This window comes from Mus pahari, chromosome 13 (assembly GCF_900095145.1).
Source record: "Mus pahari chromosome 13, PAHARI_EIJ_v1.1, whole genome shotgun sequence".
Lineage (NCBI taxonomy): Eukaryota > Metazoa > Chordata > Mammalia > Rodentia > Muridae > Mus > Mus pahari.
Window position 1 is genome coordinate 24,699,416 of NC_034602.1, and position 9,500 is coordinate 24,708,915.

The window sequence follows — 9,500 nt, forward strand, 5'->3', positions numbered from 1 at the left end:
CAGAGTCTTACTGTGGCCCAGCCTGCTTGAAACTCAACTCTGTAGACTGGACTGGCTTTGAACTTACAGAGACCAGCCACCTCTGCCTCCAGAGACTTGGAGTTAAAGGAGTGTGCCACCACACCTTGTGAAAACACTTCTTAGGGCTGGGAGCATAGATTAGTGGTAAAGTATTTTCTGCAGTATGCAAGGCTCTGGCTCCTGTCCCCAGGCCCTCAAAGATAAACAAACGACAACAAAAAATGCACACAATTTTCAAAAACAAAAAGATACATTTGAAACATTGACTTGTAAAGAGAAGGGTCAGAAGCATCCATCAGTCCAGGATACACTGGATCCATTGTTTTGGTGTCCAGTGGGGTAGCACATTAGGTCAGGAGGACATGGCAGATCAGGACTGTTTGCCTCATTACCAGGAAGCTACGGAGAGAAAAAGGGAAGAGATGAGGTCCTATAGCCTCCTTCAAGGGAACAGTCATTATGGCTTAAGCAACTTCCAGTAGACACTACATCTTAAAGATGCCACCCTCAGGCTGGTAGGATGACTCTGTAGGTAAAGGTGCTTGCCACCAAACCTGACCACCTGAGTTAGATTCCTGGGCCTCACATGGAAGAAGGAGAGAACTGACTTGACCTCCACACGTTCACCATGTGGTCTTCCCTCAAACAATAAACAAATGCACGTAGTTTAAAATACTCATTGAGGGGGGCTGGTAAGGTGGCTCAGCGGGTAAGAGCACTGACTGCTCTTCCGAAGGTCCTGAGTTCAAATCCCAGCAACCACATGGTGGCTCACAACCATCCGTAGTGAGATATGACACTCTCTTCTGGTGTGTCTAAAGACAACTACAGTGTACTTCCATATAATAATAAACAAAATCTTTAAAAAATATTTAAAAATTAAAAAAATACTCATTGAGAGTATTCTGCTAGCAGGCTTCAGATGAAAATATAGGCTGAAGATGTAGAACTCTCAGCTCCTCCTGCACCATCCCTGCCTGGATGCTGCCATGTTCCCGCCTTGATGACAGTAGACTGAACCTCTGAAGCTATAAGCCAGCCTCAATTAAATATTGTCCTTATTAAAAAAATACTTACTGACTTATCTTATGTGTATGCAGGATGTTTTGCCTACATGTAAGTCTGCACACCGTGTGTGTGTGTGTGTGTGTGTGTGTGTGTGTGTGTGTGTTTGTGTGCAGTGCCCACAGAGGCCTGAAGGGAGTGTTGGATCCTTTAAAACTGGAGCTACAAGCTAGGCGTTGGTGGCGCACGCCTTTGATTCCAGCACTCGGGAGGCAGAGGCAGGCAGATTTCTGAGTTCGAGGCCAGCCTGGTCTACAGAGTGAGTTCCAGGACAGCCAGGGCTACACAGAGAAACCCTGTCTCAAAAAAACAAAACAAAACAAAAAACAACAACAACAACAAAAAAAAAAACTGGAGCTACAGACAGATGTGAAAGCTGCCATGCAGGTGCTGGGAACTGAACCTAGGTCCTCGAAAGAACAAGAAGGGCTCTTAACTGCTGAGCCATCTCTCCAGCCTCAGTAAGTATCATTTTAATAATGAAAAACAAAAAAGATACCATGGTCTTCCAATAGCACCATTCTGTGGACTAAGCCTTTGCACTTAGGACATTTAACAGAAGGACTCCAGTGGACTGCATAGTCAAAATCGGTATACTTCATGTGTGGGGTGAAAGCTTTAAACAGATTTTATGCTCCCCAGGCTGGTGCAATCTGATTATAATCTATAATCTTATTGACTGTGTTCTGACAGCTTTGTAGCTTTGACATTGCTCCATAGCTGTGTGAGAAGAAGTTGCTATGGGGGGAGGGGCCAGCGTGAGTGATGGGTACGCATGATCTTTTTCCGTGATTTTTCGCAGTTTCTTATGAGTCCATAATTCCACATTTAGCAATAAACTCCCTAGTCTTCATTTTAAAATCAGGTGTCTAAACATGGGATTCTCTTAGTCATGTTACCCTACCTTCAACCAAAGTAAAACATGTTTTCACTAATTCTTTGAGAATTTCACACAACACATTTGAACATACTTATATCCTGAGCTCCTTCCCTTCCCACCCAACTCTGAGATATTTTTTTTCTTCTTTCCCATGGAGCCCAGCTTGTGTTGCCCAGATATTCTTGGGGTCCTGACCTGCTCTGGTGTACAGTGAGGGTACCAGGAGGTCACATCATAGTTTCCCCTCTAATGGCTCTTCAGTTGCTGATGAGACTGTCTCCTTCCTCTCGGTACTGTGGTCTCGCCTGGCTGGGGCTTGTGCAGCAGGGCTTGTGCACACTGTCACTATCACTGTCAGTGTGTATGTACATTGGCCCTGTTGTGTCTGGAAAACACTGTTTTCTGGATGTTATTCACCGCCTGTGGCTCTTACAGTCTTTCTACCTTCCCTTGAATAAAGATCTTTGAGCCTTGGGGTGAGCTTTCTATCAAATTAAAAAATCAAATGTATTTATGGATCTCTCTCTCTCTCTCTCTCTCTCTCTCTCTCTCTCTCTCTCTCTCTCTCTCAAGACAGGGTTTCTCTGTGTAGCCCTGACTGTCTTGGAACTCTGTAGACCAGGCTGGCCTCAAATTCAGAAATCTGCCTGCTTCTGCCTGCCAAGAGCTGGGATTACAGGTGTGAGCCACCACCGCCTGGCTCCTTTCTTTTCTTGTACTATTATGATAAGGCCTTTTCCTTCTTTCCAACTCCTGTAATCACCATGTATGCTCTGCCAGCTCTGAGGGGGACATTTCCACTTTGCTGCTCATGGGCTTAGTACCCAACACCTTGGTGAATCCAGGAGCTGGGAAATCTAGAATTTTTATATTTCATTGTGTTTTCTTGGCAGAGTTTTAGGTAGCTCAGGATGGCCTCATATTTGATATGTAGCTGAGCAGGAACCCCTAATCCTTCTGCCTCTACTTTTCAAGTGTTGGTATTACAGGTGTGAGCCACCATGCCTGGCTTCTAAGCCTAGAATAACTTCCACTCTCCACCCTGCTCCAACCCCTGGTGACCTATGGACAGGCCTTTAATTTGTAAGCCTGGGTTTACCTGTTTGGAAATGTGTTGAATAATATATACCTCCTCCCTCGTCAGGGAGCTTTAATTACTGTTTGCAATGTTGCTTAAGATGTGGGGATGAAAGGTGCCTTTAAAAGCCCACGTTACTGGCACTAGCAATAAAGCCGAGGAATTTGTTGTTTGTCAATTTGCAGGGTTCTCTGTCATAGCTGGGAAAGCAGGGGGGAAAAAAAAGTTGATTTTATGTGGAAAAACTCTGTCCCAAAACCAGCCCACGGGTCCTGGCTGGTATAAATAGCAAGGGCATCTTGTACCTTAAAGTGCTTTGCAAATCCCACATTCTTGTGTGCTCCTGAAAAGACAGAGTCCACAGTTGCAAAATTGAAAACAAGTTGTTACCTGGGGTTATAAAACAGGAAATCCAGGGGCCAATTTCTGGCTAAGACCATTCTCTGTTCTCTTCACAGTTTATGAGAAAAATTTGGTTAGGGCACAAGGCCATTTATTTATTTATTTATTTATACCATCAATACTTTTCTTTATACTTTCTGATCACATTTCTATCAAAATCATAGTTAACCAGAACCTTTGGAAACCTACTTTAGGGATCATTTAGAAGGTGTTAAGATTAAAATAAAGGTCTAAAACCCAGCTTCAAAGCCTTCCCCATCAAACCAGAGGATAAATAGGACCGAGTGGCCTATATTTAGACTTTACTTCACCATGCCCTGTTATTAATAATAACTGCCCCTTTGGTGTGCCCAGAGCCCTTTGAAATGCATTACTTCATCTGATCCACTGACAATGCTGGAATTTCAAGCTCTGATTTAGGGACTGAAGCTCAGAGAGGAGTGACTGTGACAGTCCTGGAACGTAGACCTGGGCTTGGGAACTGCCAGCATCTAAGGGAAGGAATTATAGAGATTGAAAGCCCTGGCTAGTCTTTGCCACAGATCTAAGGCTGTGTCTGACCGAGGGGGTGCCACATAAAGGATGTGGGTGTGGAGGCTCTGCATCGCTCTTGACTCAATCTCCAGGTGGACTGTAGCATGACTTTACACGCTGAGCTTCCGTTTCCTCCTTAAATGGGGATGTCATCACAGTGTTCTTTCTTCCCTGGCTCTGTTAAAGAGGTACTGTATGGAGGGCACAAACTGTTAGAGGAGAGCTGAGTGACAAATGGATGGCAAGCTCACTGGAAGCTATGCAGCAGCCATCTTGGGAGTTATGAAGAACAGCAGAACCCTCCTGAGGTAACCACGCCAGCTTCCTGCTCCTGGTTCCCTGACACTAGCTGCTCTCCCTCCCTGTCATGGTGGACTCTTACTCTTCTGGAACTGTAAGCCAAAATAAGCTCTTTCATAAGAGGAGGAGGAGGAAGCAGCAGCAGCAGCCACTGGGCAGTAGTGGCTCACACCTTTAATCCCAGAGTTGAGGACACAGAAGCAGGCAGATCTCTAATTCAAGGCCAGCGTGATCTACAGAGTAAGTTCCAGGACAGCCAGGGTTACACAGAGAAACCCTGTCTCGAAAAACCAAAACCATCTGCCCCTTCCCACAAAATTAATGGATGGATGAATGAACAAGTACATACAATGCTTAACACAATTTACCCATCTTTGGATCTTATAAGTTTTACAGCTTTAGTTTATGTGTTTGTACTTTGTATCTTTGTGTGTCTGTATATTTATTTCTATACAATTTCATCATATGTGTAAATTTGTTTGGCTACCACGAGTCAAAATACAGATCATTTCCATTGAAAGGATGCCCTGTGTATCCTTTTTACAGCCACACCCCTCTCCTTTCCCCCTAATTACTAGTAACTACCGATCTATTTCCTGCCTCTACAATTTTCTCATATAAAGACTGTCTTATAAATAGAATCACACAGTGTATTGGTTATTTTTTTCATTGCTACAACAAAATGTCTGACAAAAGCAACTCAAAAATTGAAAGGTTTATTTCGACCCCTAGTTTCAGGATATAGTTTATCACAAAGGCAGAGGGGTGAGGTGTCTGTAGCTGGTCATGTCAGAAGCCAGGAAGCAGAGAATGACAAATACTGGTCTCAGTTAATTCTCATGTCTCTCTCTCTCTCTCTCTCTCTCTCTCTCTCTCTCTCTCTCTCTCTCTCTGTGTGTGTGTGTGTGTGTGTGTGTGTGNGAGAGAGAGAGAGAGAGAGAGAGAGAGATGCATGCATGATGAGGTTAACTTTTCCAAGTTGGCTCTTTCCTTCCATGATATGGGTCTTAGGGATGAAACTCAGATGATCAGGCTGGCAACAAGTGCCTTTACCTGCACAGCCACCTCTCCAGCTTGGCTTTCTTTCTTTCTTTCACTCAACATGTTTTCTTAAAAACAAACAAAGACGCTACAAGCAGCAAAAGCTTTTTTTTACTGGATGGCATCCATGGTATAGATTTACCAATGTGTTTGAAGCACATCCACTAAGGGACATGTAGGAGGTGGTTTCCCAGTTGGGCTATTATAAATAAAGCTCTGTGTACAAGCATAAAGAATTTTTGTCTGATTACTAAGTATCTCTAGGATAACTACCCAAGACCACAGTTCCTGAGTATTGGTTAACTGTTGAGCTCTATAAGAACTGCCACACTTTTCTCCATGGTGACTTTGCATGCAACATCCACACTGACAATACATACTGATGCACAATCTTTGCCAGTCATTAGCACTGCCATTCATTCTTACTTTAGTAGTTCTAACGGGCAATGTTTTGTTTTGGTTTTGCTTTGCATTTCCCCAGTGACTAGCAGTGTGCCTGGTGTCCAAGGACGACAGAGAGGGCAGTGGATTTCTTGGGACTAGAATTACTGATGTTTATAAGCTACCATGAGGGTGCTGGGAACTTGAACCAGGTCCTCTAGAAGGACCAGCCCCAGCTCCTGACACTGTGTATAGTAACTATAGCACAGCAGGTCTAAGGAACAGTTTGGAAGTTTTGTCCTACATTCTCTGTTAGCATCCTCTTGAGCATCAGCAAGTAGATATGTTATTCTTTCAACAAGGTAGTGCTCTCGTGTGTGTGTGTGTGTGTGTGTGTGTGTGTGTGTGTGTGTGTGTGTGTAGGAGAACTGGATATTGAACCAAGGGACTTAGTTATTAAGCAGAAACTCTACCACTGAGCCAGCTCAAAAACTACAGCCTTGACCCCTTGTTTCATAAAAATAGCAGAGCTGCTACCATTCTACACTGTGGTCCAGTGTCTCCTCTCCTAAGCATTAGGCTCCAGTGTCTTCTTTGCAGGCCTGGGCATTTAAAATTTTCTACTTAAAAAAAAGAAAGAAAGAAAGAAAGAAAGAAAGAAAGAAAGAAAGAAAGAAAGAAAGAAAGAAAGAAAGAAACCCTGTTTCAAACAAAACAAAAAAACAAAAATTCCTATGGCAGCTTTTTCTAGTTACTAAGTCACCTTACAAATAAGATTTATCCTTGTCTTTCTCTGGACATCAACTTTTACTTAGAAAAGGGACGTAGCTTAATGACCACCTTCTAATGGTTGTTTAGAAGGATCAACAAAAAACAAAATGCAGAAAACCTGGCAAATTTCTGCACACCATTCATAGCTGCAGCAAGCATGGTTAAACATGAATCAGCAATCCATGGCACAGGCCAGAATCCTTCTCTGCCCTTCCCACTAGCCTGTGTTCTTGACCAGAGAGCTAAGAATAGTTTTTACACTTTAGAAAGAGGATGGAGGGAAGGAAGAAACGTGGGAAGTAATGGAGGAAGAAGGGAAGGGAAGAAGAGAGGGAGGGAGGGAGATGCTACAGAGCTGTATGTGCCTTACAAAGGTTAACTTAGTCTGGCCATTTATGGAAATATTTTGCTATACCTTGTTGTAGAAGGTAAACACGAGACTCCAAAAGCAGAAGCTAGCCAAGTGTGGTGGCATACTTTCCTTTAGTCCCAGCACTGAGGAGGCAGAGGCAGATGGATTTGTGAGTTTGAGGCCAGCCTGACCTACATAGCAAGGTCCAAGCCAGTCAGGGTCACAGAGTGAGACCAAGGAAACAACCAAACGAAGCTCTCTAGAGAACACTATCTGGCTGGCAGTCACACAGTAAGGAGCTAGAAATCCATTCATTCAACTAAAATGCAGATTGAGTTTATTCTGTATATAAGAATATTTGCTTACCAAATTATGAGGACAGGATGTAACATTTCCAAAGCGAGTTATGAGGAATTTGCTCTGCAAACTCTGTAACTCCCTTTTTTCTCGTTGTTGTTTGAGATAGGGGCTTTCATTCTGTAATCCAGGCTGGTCTAGAATTCACTATGCAATCTGGCATTAAATTTGTGGCACTTGTTTTGCCTATACTTCCAAGTGCTGGTTTACAGGTCTGAGCTACTATGCCTGGTTGTAACTTTATTTTGTGAGATTAGTAGGTGCATTAGTGTATCAAGGCTCTGGCCTTCCCTGTTCCTTGCTCTCCCCTCTCCAAGTGTCTCACTATGTAGTCCTGGCTGTCTTAGAACTCACTATGTAGACCAGACTCATCTCATCACAAGCTGGATTGGCTACCTCTTCGCCTAAGACAGAATCAGTCAGTTCCTCTGGGTCTTTGATGAAAACTAATTTCTAGATGCATGTTGAATCTCCTGCTTTGGGCCTTTAAAGCCTAAATATTTTCCAGGCCTCTGGGCTGAGAGTCAAAATGACTCTGGCTGAATATAGTTGCGTGATTTTTCTGGAAAGCCAGAGGCCTCTCTGTCACAGTAGCTGCCCTTTTGTGCCACATGTACCCTGATAAGGGAGGCTGTACATCAGTTTATAGAAACTCACATGTCAGGAATGTAGGACACGGGGAGACAGATGGAATAAACGCAATAAGCATCACCACCCAGAGACTTGCTGGGACAGGGCTATTCCTAGAGGTGCTGATGAAGCATTTGTCACCGTGAAAGAACGTAACTGTATGGAACCCAGCCTGTACTTTATGACTAACACCACATTAAGTCATAGAATTTCCGCATCGTTCTCTTCTTGGGACCATAGTAAGATGCTTAAATAAAACGATATCTGTTTCAGTGCATTGGTTCAATGCTTCAGAGAATAGATCAGCCATCTTTTGCCTCTGGATCTTTGTTTGTGCTGTGTCCTTTTTCTTTCCCCTCAAGTTTTATCCAGTGAGCATCTGTTTTGTTAGCTTGGTTTTGTTCATTCTGAGACAGTGTCCTCAGATTGCTATGTATCAGGATGACCTTGAGCTCCTGAGCCTCCTGCCTTCTCTGTCTCTGTCTCTGTCTCTGTCTCTCTCTCTTTCTCTCTCTCTCTCTGTGTCTCTCTCTCTGTGTGTGTGTGTCTCTGTCTCTGTGTGTGTGTGTCTCTCTCTCTGTCTCTGTGTCTCTCTCTTTCTGAGACAATGTTTCTCTGTGTAGCCCTGGCTGTCCTAGAACTCACTCTGTAGACCAAGCTGGCCCTGAACTCACAGAGATCTGCTTGTCTCTGCCTCCTGAGTGCTGGGATTGAAGGTGTGCCCCACCACTGCCTCTGCCTTGAGTCTCTGAATGCTGGCATTACAGATGTGAGCCACCACTCCTGGCTGGCCAGTGTACATCTGGTCCCCCTTTAGGTCTCTAAATCAACGTCATCTGGGCCTTGGTGAGTCTAGGGTGGATTCCTCTGCATCTTCACTGCCAGGAGTCCTCCGGTTTTTCTGTCTGAGTGCTAAGCTGGGTTCTTTGCTTCCCCAACTAGGCTGTGAGGAAAGCAGGGCCTGGGCCCGTATTCTTCATTGTTGCATGAACAGAACTTTCCCCTGTACTCAATCAAGGGAATAAATAGTCATCCAATACTGCAGCAAAGAGATTGACTGAGAGCTGGATGTGTAGTCAACCAGGAATGAAGCAGTAAGCCCCACCCCCTAAATTGGAGAGGCGGGGCTAGGGGTTAGGGGAGAGAGAGAGAGAGAGAGAGAGAGAGAGAGAGAGAGAGAGAGAGAGAGAGAGATACACTGAGAGCGGGATGTGTAGTCAAACAAGTATGAAGCAGCAAGCTCCACCCCCGGCATTGGGGAGGCGGGTTTGGAAGAGAGATTGACTTTGAGGAAGTAGTTCAGTTAGTTGAGTGCCTGCCTTACACGTACAAAGCCCTGGGTTAGATCAGGATCTAGTGACACATCCCTGTAATCCTAGCTCTCTGGGAGATGGTGGCAGAGGGAACAGTTCAAAGTTATCCTTGATTACACAGCAGGTTTAAGGCCACACTAGATTGCATGAGATTCTGTCTAAGAAAAGAAAAAGAAAAGCAAAAAATGGAGAAAGAAAGAGAGAACCAGGTATGATTGCCTTTAATTTCCTCAAGGCAGATGGACAGAGGGCAGAGGGCAGAGGGCAGAGGGCAGAGGGCAGAGGGCAGAGGGCAAAGGGCAGAGGGCAGAAGATCAAGACAAATTCAAAGCCAGCTTGGGCAACACAGTAGGTTCTAGACCATCAAAGTACATA